We start from the raw sequence: 13,343 nt of genomic DNA on the forward strand, positions 1-13,343 counted from the left end.
GAAACCACTAATATTAGCATGAAATGCCAGAATAGTTATGCTAAAGAGGAGGTCACTCAGAATAGGGACAGTGCCAGAAACTGAGGACTAAGGCATTCTGTCAGATATAAAACCTAACAAGTACATGAACAAAGGAGGGTAAACAGTGCCGAAAGAACAAACTGTACAAACTCTGCTAGCTGCCTTGGGTACATTTTCGGAGATGGGGGTTGGGGTCTAGCCACCTATGTGCAACATCTATTGAACAGGTAAAAGCATGTTGCTTTTTTAATTTTAATTAATTCTGTTAAAGTAGTTACAATTACATCTGTTAGCTTGCAGTGTCTTCCCACCATTAAAAACTGAAATGAACTGAGAGCTCAGATACAAACACTTCAACACTATAGAAATATTCCTGTCTTTCTCTCTAAAAGTGAGAGCTGATAATCTTCACAATGATTATAGCTGTGCATATCAGGTTGGTTCCTGCTTTAAACAACACTAATTCATGCTGTCACCGTTCCTAGAAGAATTCTGTGAGACCTAAGCAAGTGAAATAACTCCTTAAAACTTGCAGATATCACCAATGTTGTGCTACATTTCATAACCAGGTCACCATGCTCGGGAATGCTGCTGAGGATCATATGTGCAGGGATGACTGCTGCCTTAACAACTGTCAGAAAGAACTCGCATATTTTAACATTTTCTGGATTTATCCCTTCTTTATATGAGTATCTCTAGTTCCTCCTCACTCTCAAATACTTCCTAACAACTCACAAAGCGCTAATTAATTTCATCACCTTCATAAAACCTGACTGCTGCAGCTGGACACCTCAGTTCTATAGATAAAGCAGTGAAGGTTGGCATTCAAGTTCTCTTTTTTTCCCTGCTGCCTTTGTTTGGTTTTTTTTTTTTCATTGCTCCTCCACTCATCCCTAGTGAGTCTGCACCTGGAGTGCTGTGTTCAGTTCTGGGCTCCTCAATAAAGGAGAAACACGGAGCTCCTGGAGCAGGTCCAGTGGAGAGCAACAAACATGGTTAAGGGATTGGAGCATTTCTCTTATGTGGAAAGGCTGAGAGAGTTGGGTTCAGCCTTGAGAAGAGATGACTGAGAGGGGACCTCATCAGTGTATCTGCAGGGGGTGTCAAGAGGATGGAGCCAGGCTCTTCTTTGTGGTGCCAAGAAATAGGACACAAGGCAATAGGTAGAAACTGATGCACAGAAAGTTCCACGTGAACATGAGGAAGAACTTCTATACTGTGTGTGTGACTGCACACTGGAAGAGATTGCCTGGAGAGGTTGCGGAATCTCCCTCACTGGATATATTCAAGAACCATCTGGATGCAATTCTGTGTCATGTGCTCCAGGATGACCCTGCTTGAGCAGGGAGGTTGGACCAGATGACCACTTCTAACTCTACCCATTCTCTGATTATTTCCTTTTTTTTTTTTTTTTCCTTATAATAACTTGTAGATCTTCCAGCTCTCTGAATACACAAGCTGTTGTGGACATTGTGGAAACTTTAAGCTGTAGTATACAGCAAGACAAGGCCTGACAGGATGTACAGGGCATCTGTGACCAATGGTACAAGCACGCTGTGAACAATGGCACAACCTCACTGCCTGTTGCCATCAATTAGTGATTATTTACTTGGCACCTGAGAAAGAAAAGAAGACTTGATGTTTGCCCTCAAGACCTCACACAGGGAGCTCATCACCACTACAACACACGTAAATTCTGCCAAGTTTTCTCCCGTGGTCCTTGAGTAAGGCATAGAGGTGTCTGGGTGCACTGTCTTCCACCTACATATATTAACAACAGCGTTGGTCCTCTGTGAGGTGGCAGACTGGTCTAGAGAGAGGACAGGATAGACACTTCTCTGAGCTTGGAGTTGAGGGGAGAAGAAGGTGAAATAGTGGGACAGCCAACTCTTGAAGCAAAATGCTGTGATAAGATTGAGAAGGTATCAGATAAATACTACCTCTTGGAAGGGGAAAGGCAAGAAGGAAAGTGTGCACATACTTAAAGACATAAAGGTTAGAATTGCATATTAAAAGTTCTTATACATTAGGTCAGATGTAGAGAAATTGAAAGTACTTAACATGATATTAACTTGAAAATAGAGAGATTTCAGCATAGATTGCCAGGACTGTTACCATCCTGACCTCTCACTCTGAAGTACATATCATGGGTATTCTACTTCTTATAAAGCTCTCCATAGTCAATTCTATTGATAGTGGACATTAAACCCATGCCAAAATATGAGCGGGCAGGGAAGACCAGTCTGGCTGAACAGAGATCTTTGGCTTGAACTCAGGATAAAAATGAGAATTTACGACCTTTGGAAGAAGGGGGAGGCATATTGGTGGGATTGCATAGGTAACACAAGGTTAGGCAGAGAGAAAATTAGAAGGGCTAAAGCCCAGTGACAACTTAATGAGGCTACTGCCATAAAAGACAATAAAAAATGTTTCTATAAATACATCAGAAACAAAAGGAGGGCCAAGGAGAATCCTAGTCCTTTATTGGATGTTGGGGGGGAAGCATAGTGACAAAGGATGAGGAAAAGGTTGAGGTATTTAATACCTTCTTTGCGTCAGTCTTTAATAGTAACACTGGATATTCTCCATGTACCCAGCCCCCCTGAGCTGGGAGACAGGAAAGGAGCAGAATGAAGCCCCTATACCCCAAGAGGAAATGGTCAGAGACCTGCTACACCACTTAGACACACACAGGTCTATGGGGCTGGATGAGATCCACCTAATGATCTGAGGGAGCTGGTGGTAGTGTTCCCCAAGCCACTTTCCATCACTTATCAGCAGTCCTGGCTAACTCAGATGGTCCCAGCTGACTGCAGGTTACAATTTGTGATGTCCATTTACAAGAAGGGCCAGAAATAGGTTCTGGAGAACTACAGGCCTGTCAGCCTGACCTCTTGAGTGCCATCACACGGCATGCACAGGACAACCAAGAGATCAGGCCCAGCCAGTATGGGTTTAGGAAAGGCCAGTCCTGCTTGACTAACTTGAGCTCCTTCTGTCACCCGCTAAGTGGATGAGGGAAAGGCTGAGGATATCGTCTACCTGGACCTCGGTAAAGCCTTTGGCACTGTTTACCACAGCATTATCCTGAAGGAACTGTCTTCTCATGGTTTGGATGGGCATACTCTTCACTGTCTAAAAAACCTGGCTGGATGGCCAGCCACTGAGAGTAGTGGTGAGTGGTGCTACTGAATGTGGGCAGCTGGTCACCAGTGGTGTTTCCCAGGACTCAGTACTGGGGCTTGTCCTGTTCATTATCGATGACCTGGATGAGGGGATCAAGCGCACTCTCAGTCAGTTCACAGACAACACCAAGCTGGGTGGGAGGGTTGATCTGCTGGAGGGTAGGAAGGGTCTGCAGAGGGATCTGGACAGGCTGGATCAGTGGGCTGATTAGGATAATTGCATGAGGCTCAACAAGGCAAAGTGCTGGGTCCTGCTTGGGTCACACTGACCCCATGCAGAGCTGCAAGCTTGGAGCAGAGTGGCTGGAAAGTTGCCCAGTGGAAAAGGACCTGGGGGTGCTGGTTGGCTAGGGAAGTCCCTGTACTAGTGAGGCCACACCTCAAATCCTGTGTTCAGTTTTGGTCCCCTCAAGACAAGAAGGGCATTGAGGTGCTGGAGCAAGTTCAGAGAAGGGCAATGGAGCTGGTAAAGGGCCTGGAGCTCACTGAGGGAGCTGAGGGTGTTTAGCCTGGAGGAGGCTCAGGGGAGACCTCATCTCTTATCTTCTCTACTTCTATCTGATAGGAGGTGGTAGCAAGGTGGGAGTTGTTCTCTTCTCCCAAGTAAAAGGACAAGAGGAAATGGCCTCAAGGTTCGCCAGGGGAATATTAGGAAAATTGAATATTAGGAAAAATTTATTCACTGAAGGGGTGGTGAAGCACTGGAACAGATTGCCCAAGGAAGTGGCTGAGTCACCATTCCTGGAGGTATTTAAAAGACATGTGGATGTGGCACTTCGGGACATGATTTAGTGTGGGACTTGGCCGTGCTGGGTTAACAGCTGGACTGCAATGATCTTAGAGGTCTTTTCCAACCTAATCCATTCTACAACTCTACGATTTTATAAAATTGAACATTTTTAGTTTAGAGCAGGAAAAGTGCCTTGGATGCATAGATAACTTTTTGGATGAACCAGCATTGCAGCTGTTATTACTTCTCTGCCTGGAGTCTGCTGTTATGCACAACTACCATGTTCATTCCTTTTATTATTATATTTTTCTTCTCCTTTAAAACAAACTACATGATTTTAGCCAGTTTTACTGCATCTGTCCACATGGAGAGACCCAATGTTTTTATGTTATTTTAGTGGGATAACTTCAAATAACAAATATAATGTACTAAAATTCATCTTTCTAGGATTTATCCTTCATTTTGCTGGTGTTATTTAACCAAATCTGCCACTGGCTTCATCTGAACTTGTCTTGATTAAAATTTATTCTATAAACTTTACTACAGCTGATTCTGTTAAATCTCTGTTCCCCAGCCATTTCCTTGTATCTGCACTATTAAAGACCAAAAAAAGAGAACCTATTCAAAAAGATAAGGACTTATTTTTATGTGTTTCACATTTATGTAAATGTGAAAAATGTCTCTGCTATTATGATGTTAAAGGATTAATGGTTTTTTAATTGAATGTATTTTTTATTTTAATGTATCAAAAATAAAACCCTGCAGCCTAATTCTCACAATAAATCTTGCACTTGTAACAGAGTTTAAAACATCATTATCAAACTGAAACCGAAATGAGCTGTGCTAACCTACATTTGCATGCTATTGCCCTTTCATTTTAAATACATTTTATATGTTAAGAAGATTTTCAATTTTCTGTTTAAAAGAATCAGAGGAGGCACTTACACCACTGAAATAACAATTTCAGGTGCAATTTAAGCAAGCAGCATAGGACAAAGCAAATAACTAGAGCCTGAGTGAGCTTTTTTTATACAAATCATTAATTCAAACCTTTAGGGTAAAAAAAGCTCATTTATTCATCAAGAAGTTAATCCATTTTTTTCCCTAACTGGGAAATAGCTTTCCCTGCTTTTTTTTTTTTTTTTGATATGAGTATGCTATTCATTAATGAAACAAAAAAATCTTACCCAGGACTTCATATCTATTATGTAAGTAGACATTACACTTTGATGCAAAAATTTACATTGTTCACAGAATCATATGAATTTCACATTCACATGACCACCTAGGAGATAAAAGAAATTTCTTTCACACTGCCATGTTCACTACTGTTTTCTTTGACTTTTTAAAACAAATTTATCTGTTATATCTAAATCTCAAATCTAAATGCCACACATTGCAAGAACAGTAATTTTTTTCCTGTTTAAATTAAGCTCAGTGAAGTTCTGTGATGTCACACCAATGGATGAGGAAAAACTCTTCCATTCAAAGTACTCTGTCGAATAGTCTGTTTTCTCATTATACAAGTACTATTTTAAGCATATATGACATTCCCCCCCAAAATTAACACTTAAATTTGAATTAAAGAAAGATTCTTCAAGGTAAAGGGAAAAATAGCATTGGAAGAGGAAAATGCAATACAAAATCCCAAAGAACTACAAAAAGAATTGTTCTGAAATTCTACTGATAGTACTGAAAAAGCACTTCAGCACACAACCTGTAAACCAGACTGTAAACTTTTACTAGCAGACTAATAAGCCTACTACTTTATCCACAGTAGAGAATGACTCCATCTAATGATTCAAAATTAAAAATAGCTCATTTTACGGTAATATGTCTAGGCAAGGAAACAAGGTAGCACTAAATTGAATTCTTATTCTCAAGAAAAGTCACTGTTTTATAATTATGCATCCACTTTCTTTCCAAACTACCTTTTTTTTTTTTTACTGAGTTGTTTACCAAATTTTTAGACACAGACAAAAAATGAAAACCAAATTTTTCTCCAATAACATGGGTAAACTAACAGTAAGTTCTCACAGTACAATTATTAGAAATTTTTTCATTAAATTTTGCCAGTTCTAATTTTTTTGCATAGTTGTAACACCTAATGCATTTTTTCCATGCAAATGCAGTATAAAATACGAACATTTCAGAGGGAAAACCTTCAAGAAACTATGACAACAAAGGCAAGACATTTAAAAAGTGCAAAAAAAAAAATCCTAATTAGCTTTGATTACTTCAAACACTTGGCTATGCTTTACAGTTTTTATAAATTATCTTACTCTTTGAGGCAATTTTCAGTCAATCCAGTCATAGTTAGTATAACAGTGTATCAAGGCAGCCTGTCAGTCAGACCCTTCTGCTTCGCACATCTTGAAATATTGATCCTTCAAAGAAAATACAAAGGACTGCTCATTCAACTCTCAAGCCACACCTGCAGGTGTTACAGTTGTATTAGCACAACTCTGTTCTGGATTTCAACACATTTTTAAAGAATCAAAAGTTGCTATAAATCAACATGAAAGGCCAAAATTATTTTCTCAGACATACTAATTTGAATTTAGAGAGATGTTGTTGTCCAAGGATTTTTAATTTGACATTAAATTGCCTTACTGCTTATACACCAGAGAAACTGTAATATAACTAAGACCAGAAAGTACTCTTTAATCTTTAATATATAATTAAATTTTGGTGGTTTTTCAATTTATCCAGAGACTTACTACCACTTAAAATTGTGCTTTGTTGTATTCATTTTAATCAAATGTTATTTAATTGGGTCTGTAAGGACATGTAGAAACTGCGTCACCACAGGGAAGAAACTAATTTCGGATCCTCTGTTCTTACATCTTTGAAAACAGCCTGGTTTTCAGTCTCACCTTTAACTTCCCTTCAGGCATTATTCCCTAGGGCTCCACAGCTTTAATTCCCAATTCAGATTTGCTCAAAAGAATAACATATCTCAAAGCAGTACTTCTGGAAAGCAAGACTTGTGGAAATGGGGATGTCTTACCAAATTTTCCATATTTTCTAAGGGAAGAAGTTGAAGCCTGAAGTAGGGCTCCTTGGAAATGCTTCACAGAGCCACTGTGTGAGTATACTACAAAGCTGGAGTACCTCCTTTTAAAATGGAAAAGCAGTACTGAGTGCACTGCACCTCTCCCTCCCTTACCCTGATTTCTCCTAAGCTTCATTCCATCTCAAAGACAAACAGGGGCTGCCTTTTCTTCCTTCACAACAGCTGTGAGATAGCCAGGCACCACCAGTCTATTCTCCATACTGCTGAGAGTGTAGCTATTGATGAAGAAGAAGGGAAGAATCATAGAATCAACCAGGTTGGAAAAGACCTCCAAGATCACCAAGTCCAATCTTTGATCCAACACCACCGTGGTTACTAGACCATGGCACTAAGTGCCACATCCAGTCTGGCAAATAAAGCCCATCAAAGGAAAAAAACCTTAATCAGACTTTGAATAAGAACAGTCTACCTCATAGTGAAAGAGAGGGTTTGAGACATAACTTTTGTTACTGTCAGAACAATAAAATACTAAATTATTAATACCCTCTCACAGAGAACAGATGCAATAGCTGAGACTGGCTGGCAAATCCAGGCAGCAAAATTAGGGCAGCCCCTTTCCAAACCTTCATCCCTTCCTTGCTTAGCAGGAACTTGACTCAAGCTGTTTGACTCCAGTGATTTGGGAAGTAGTTTACCAGTTTCTAGACCATAACTATATTCCACAATTTCATAACTATATTCCACAATTCAGGTTCAAATTGCCCAGGCAATATTTACTGTGAAATTAATATCTTCACTCCCTGTCAGAGCCAAATTTAAAGTGGCAAATGGACTTTCATCTCCAAGTGCATGAAAACAATGTTTTTTGTTAAAGAGATAAGTCCTAAGGATGGGTAGGGGAGGGCAGGGTGTGTTGAGGTTTTCTACCTTTTGTGGGTTTGGTTTGTTTAGGGTCTTTTTTTATTCGTTGTTTTGTTTTGTTGGTTGGTCTTTGTTTTATTTTGTTTTTTTTCTGCAGTGGGGTTTTTGTTTGGTTGGGTTTTGTGTTTTGGGGATTTTTTTGTCATTTGAGATCCTGGACCAAACTTTTGCACTGTAATTTAGATGGAATTGGATCAAATTTATGAAAGGGGTTATGTCACATTGATTACCTGTGAAGCAATCACCAGACAACGATCAAAGAAACTCTTGCAAGCTTCCTTTTCCCAGAGTAAAAAAGTGGAAAACAGGCATCAACATATTTAGGGTTTTCCAGCAGAGCATAGGAATACTTTTCGTATAACCCTGAACAGCAGAAAAGGGAAAGAGTCTGTGTCTCACATCTTAAGGTGATTTGGTTTTCTCACATTTGAAACATGAGTGAAACACAAAGGCAACAAACCTGTTTGTATCCTTATCATTGTTTTAAAAATGTTACAGCTTTCCACAGTGCATCACCGGGATCTCTGCATTCAAACTCATGTCTCATTTTTCACTTCATCATTCATTCTGTAACAGGAGCCGGTTGCTGTAAAAAAGGAATCACCTGGAAACATCTTTCACAAAATCATGGAGGAGGTAAAGATGAAGTAAGATCTTTTCTCAGTCTTCTTTAATCTTGATAGCGAGTTCCCAGCATTAGGCTGGGTCCAACAAATTAAATGCATTTTGACATAGAATGCTTTCTGCTGGGTAGTTGCCAGGTAAGATAATAAATTTCTGCTTAATTAAACCACATTCCTTTTTTTTTCCACAAGGACTGATAATCTAATGACTGTTTGTAAAGTTGCTTGATGTATTCACATCAGTATATGCTGGGAAAAGTATGATATACCTTTTGTTTAATGTCAAAAACCAGAATTTCCAGACATAAAGCCAACAGTTGGCATGACAGAGAACTCTCAACTTCAAACATGCTTTCTCACATGTTTAATCAGAGGAAGTTTACCTAAGTCACTACACTGGTTTAGCAGAGATATTGAATGTCATGGGGAAAGCTGAAAGAGGAAGGAAAGGCTCGAAGATTTAAAAAGGACAGAAGTATAGTTAAAATACTCTTTTAACAACCATTTTAATGTATTTAAGTCAAGACACCCGCACCAAAAAAGCCCCCAATAAAAATCTGAGCTGAGGAAATAAATACAATTAAACCTGAACTTACTTGACTGCTGTGTAAAAATGGACTTAGCTATACAATTTTTTGTATAAAATCAGTTTTTACTACTATAAAAGCTTTAAGGGCCAGGTTAGAAAAGTAGTTTCCCCTTTAACTGCCAGCAATCACTGCAGTCTCCTGATCATTGAAGTACTTTACTAGAAGGTACTTTGCAGTACTTAATCCTCCATATATCCTACATAACTGCAGGTATGAAAAAAAAAACATTCATAGAAACTAGAATGATGACTTTTTTTTGCGAGAGTAGACCAGAGTTCTCTCCAACATTGCCTTTTACTTAAATGGAAAAGTTGGTACTTATATTTAAGGGTGGGTTTTCACACTAGATTTGTTCTGATCTAAAGACAAGTAGCTGTCAAGAAGATATGGAGAGGTGCTGAGCTCTTTTGTTCCTCACCAAAAATTCCTGCCCTCTTTCCTCACATTTAAGAATTGTGGCATCCCCAGTGACCTACATCACTTCATTGATCCAAGAGAAAGCAAACAGCTGCAAGAAATGATTAGGTTCTGACATGACAGAGATTTCCCCAAAGGAACTCTCTCTCTTCTGGATGACAGCCAGATACTAAACAAAGCATCGTATGAAACTGTAGCCTCAGTTTTCATGGATCTGAGTGAGATGAATGTAATACCAAAATATTGCCATCACTCTAAGCTGACTCTGTTCCTCCCTACTTCAGCACTGGTGAGGAAACCTCTGCAAAGCCAAGCAAATTTATTTCAAAAGTAGAGTCAAACACCTGAAAACAAGTATTTATGCACAGTTGTTTTTTTCCAAAAACAATAATTTAAAAAATCAAATAAAGATCCTAGTATTTCTGACTTACTCTGTTTGACTCAATGAACGGTGAGTCAACAGCATTCATTATAATTTTTCAAATCACTACCAACTACATAAAGGTTAAAATATGTTCCTCAAAGACAGCCTCCCAAATAGGCTGTATTTTCACCTACTTTGCAATTCGAAAGAACTTCTTAGAATTGCAAACTTACTGCTTTTTCCCAAGGAACTCTTGTCAGTCTTCAAATTTCATTTATACTTGGCTTTTTCATTCAGACTAATCGGCTGTCCAGTATTTTGAACAGCTGATTATTCTGAATGACTTTTATTCAGACATTCTTTTCCATGACCTTCAGAAAGGACAGAATTCCTTCATGTCTTTGTGATTAACAGTGATACTTTCTTTTTAAGCTACTTGTCACTATAGCATCTCATTTCCTGACTTTAATAGGACCTTACACCATTCAGTCATTTAATGCTTTTAATTATCGAAAAACAAGAGATACATTTTATTTTGAGATAACTTGCTAGAGTCCTTGTCTCATGTTCAGCAACTTCAAAATATCTTTAACACTTTTTCACATGTTCAGGACAAGACATTGGATAAAGTACCACACAGGGTTAGCCTGTAAGCAGCTGCCCACCAAGAGGCTAACTTAACAATGGGAAGGGATGCTAAGTTCTCCCTACCTATCAGACAGTTAATTAAGTGCAGAATAGGTTTTGATAGCTTCAGATCATGTAAGTAATAATTCAGAATTTATCTACCTAATCTCATATCTCTTTTTTTAGTTCCTCCTGCCTTTTTTCATGATCAGCAAGAGAGATGGGGTTTTAACATTCAAAGGCTTTGAATGTTCCTCTCTTTGCCTCATGAAAGGAAACTCTTTGGATATATCCTATTTCCTTCTAGATGGTAACATATTCAGGTTTAAATACATTCAACTACAGGATGCCATAAGCAAACAATCCTAGAGTCCTCCTACCATTAGAAATCCTGCACTAAAATTTCTACCTCATAGAAAACAGACTCCAGATGTTGCAATCCAGTTAACAAGAACACTAACTCAAATTGAGTTCTACTTTTTTATGTCATTTCACAGGCAGGGAATTGCACTAACCTCAGTGGAATCTCTTCTAACACACAAGGGCAAGAAGAGAACAGAATTGGATCTCCTGCCCTCACACCCTTCTTTTCACATGTCTGTATCACAAGAGCACAGCAGCCTGTAAAGTCGTACTGACTCTTCTCTCACAATGTCTCAGACATATTTCACAAGATGACAGATGCATTCATAAATTTCACTGAACATTTTAATAAAAAACCCGTCATTTCATTTTCCTATCTTTATGATTCAAAACATGTCCTTGTATTTCTTCCTAATGAGTTGCAGCATTGTTCCTAGTGTAGGCTGTTAGATATGTGAATTTTTTATTCTGAAGAGAAGTGCTACATTCTGCAAACTCTGTAAGTCATGTAAAAAGGAATGTCAAACCTTTATTGGCTTTCCCTGATTTTTATATTCACCAACCTTTTAGATCTTACTTGAATAGATTAGTGTATTTGGTTTATCAAGAAAAACATAATTCATAAAGTATAGGCAACTACCATATACCAACGTATGCAGTCTCCAGCAAAATAATTCTAACATAGTACCATCCTTCACATATATTCAACAGGATGTATTTTATAAATAGCATATATTTTATATTTGAAGGCTTTTATTTCTAAAAGTAGAAAAATTATGACTAAGCCATGGCAATCCCATTAAGTTCCCACTGACTGGAAACTGCGTAACATAACTCCCAGGCTGGTCAGTCTCACTTCAGCGCTTGGCAAGATCATGGAGTGCAGAACCTCCTGGAAACAATGCTAAGGCACAAGGAGGTAACTGGTGAAAGTCAACATGTATTCACTAATAGCAAACTGTGCCTGGCAAATCTGGTGGCCTTCTACGACAGGATGGATAAGGGAAGAGCAACTGGCATCATCTGCCTGGACTCTAGCAAAGCATTTAACACTGTCCCACATGACATCCTTGTCCCTACACTGGAGAGAAATTAATTTGATGGATGGACCACTCAGGGGATAAGGAATTGTCTGGATGGTCACACTCCAAGAGTTGCAGTCAATGAGTCGATGTCCAAGTAGTGAACAGTGATGACTGGTGTTCTTCAGGGGTTGGCACTGGGACTGGCACTGTTTAACATCTTTGTTGGCAAGATGGACAGCGGGATGGAGCAGACCCTTCATGAAGTTTTCCAATGTTGCCAACCTGTGTACTGCAGTCGACATGCTGGAGGGAAGGGATGCCATCCAGAGGGACCTTTACAGGCTTGAGAGGTGGGCCTGTGTGAACCTCATTAAGTTCAAGAAGGCAAGTGCAAGGTCTTGCACCTGGAACAGGGCAATCCCCAAATACAAATACAGATTGGGCAAAGAGTGGATTAAGAGCAGACTTAAGGAGAAGGAAATGGGGTTTTAGCTGATAAGAAGCTCAACATGATCTGGCAACATGCAATGTGCACTTTAGTCCAGAAAGCCGAACATGTCCTGCGTTACAACCAAAAAGGCATGGCCAGCAGGTCAAGGGAAGAGATTCTCCCTCTCTACTCTGCCCTCATGAGACCCCACCTGGCATACTGCATCCAGCTCTGGGATTTCCAGCATAAGAAAGATGTGGACCTGTTGGAGCAAGTCCAGAGGAGGGCCTGAAAGACAGTAAGAGGGCTGGAACACCTCTCCTGTGAAGACCATCTGAGAGAATCTGGGTAGTTCAGCCTGGAGAAGAGAAGGGTCTGGAGAGACCCAGAAGTATCCCTAAAGAGGGCCTATAACAGTCGGAGAGGGACTCTTTACAAGAGCAAGTAGTGATAGGACAAGAGGGAATGTCTTTCAACTCAAAGTGGGTAGGTTTAGATTGGATATTAGGAAGAAATTCTTTACTGGGAGGGTGGTGAGGCACTGGAATGGGTTGTCCAGACAAATTGTGGATGTCCCATTCCTGAAGTGCTCTAGGCCAGAGTGGATGGGACTTGGAGCAACCTGGTCTTGTGAAAGGTATCCCTGACCATGGCAGGGGGGTTGAAACTATATGAGCTTTAAGGTCCCTTCCAAACCAAACCATTCTGTAATTCCACGAAAATTATTGTATATACAAATTTACTAACATTATCTATTTATAGAATTAGTAATATATGTGTGTAGATATATTTACATACACAGACATACACATATTAAAATAATGTTTAGTCTGCTCTATAACAAATTAGGGCCATATTTCTCAATTTAATCAAAACTTATTGCCCTGATGAATTTACTCCTACAAAAAAGCACCCTGATGGTGCAGTTTCTGTGCTCACTGCAACTTAAACATACCTGGCACAACCAAGCTTTTCCATTTGCACACTAGTTTGCAAATGATATCTTTTAGTTACCTAAAAGTCAAAGTAGC

At 39.3% G+C, this 13,343-nt stretch overlaps 1 protein-coding gene across 29 annotated transcripts in view; it reads right to left on the reverse strand.

The window, feature by feature from the left end:
* The window catches only part of NRCAM (neuronal cell adhesion molecule), a 151,613-nt gene that overhangs the window by 78,006 nt on the left and 60,264 nt on the right, over positions 1-13,343 (reverse strand). The window contains exon 2 of one of the 29 annotated variants that reach the window (XM_027893385.1): positions 6,219-6,323. The exons of the other annotated variants lie outside the window; for them this stretch is intronic. The gene's annotated coding sequence lies outside the window, so the exon portion shown is untranslated. The remainder of the gene's footprint in view (positions 1-6,218; positions 6,324-13,343) is intronic. 29 annotated transcript variants of the gene reach the window in all.

The sequence above is a fragment of the Empidonax traillii genome, unplaced genomic scaffold (assembly GCF_003031625.1).
Source record: "Empidonax traillii isolate 1590-97213 ecotype Southwest subspecies unplaced genomic scaffold, ASM303162v1 scaffold388:size1278207, whole genome shotgun sequence".
NCBI classification, from domain to species: Eukaryota; Metazoa; Chordata; class Aves; order Passeriformes; family Tyrannidae; genus Empidonax; species Empidonax traillii.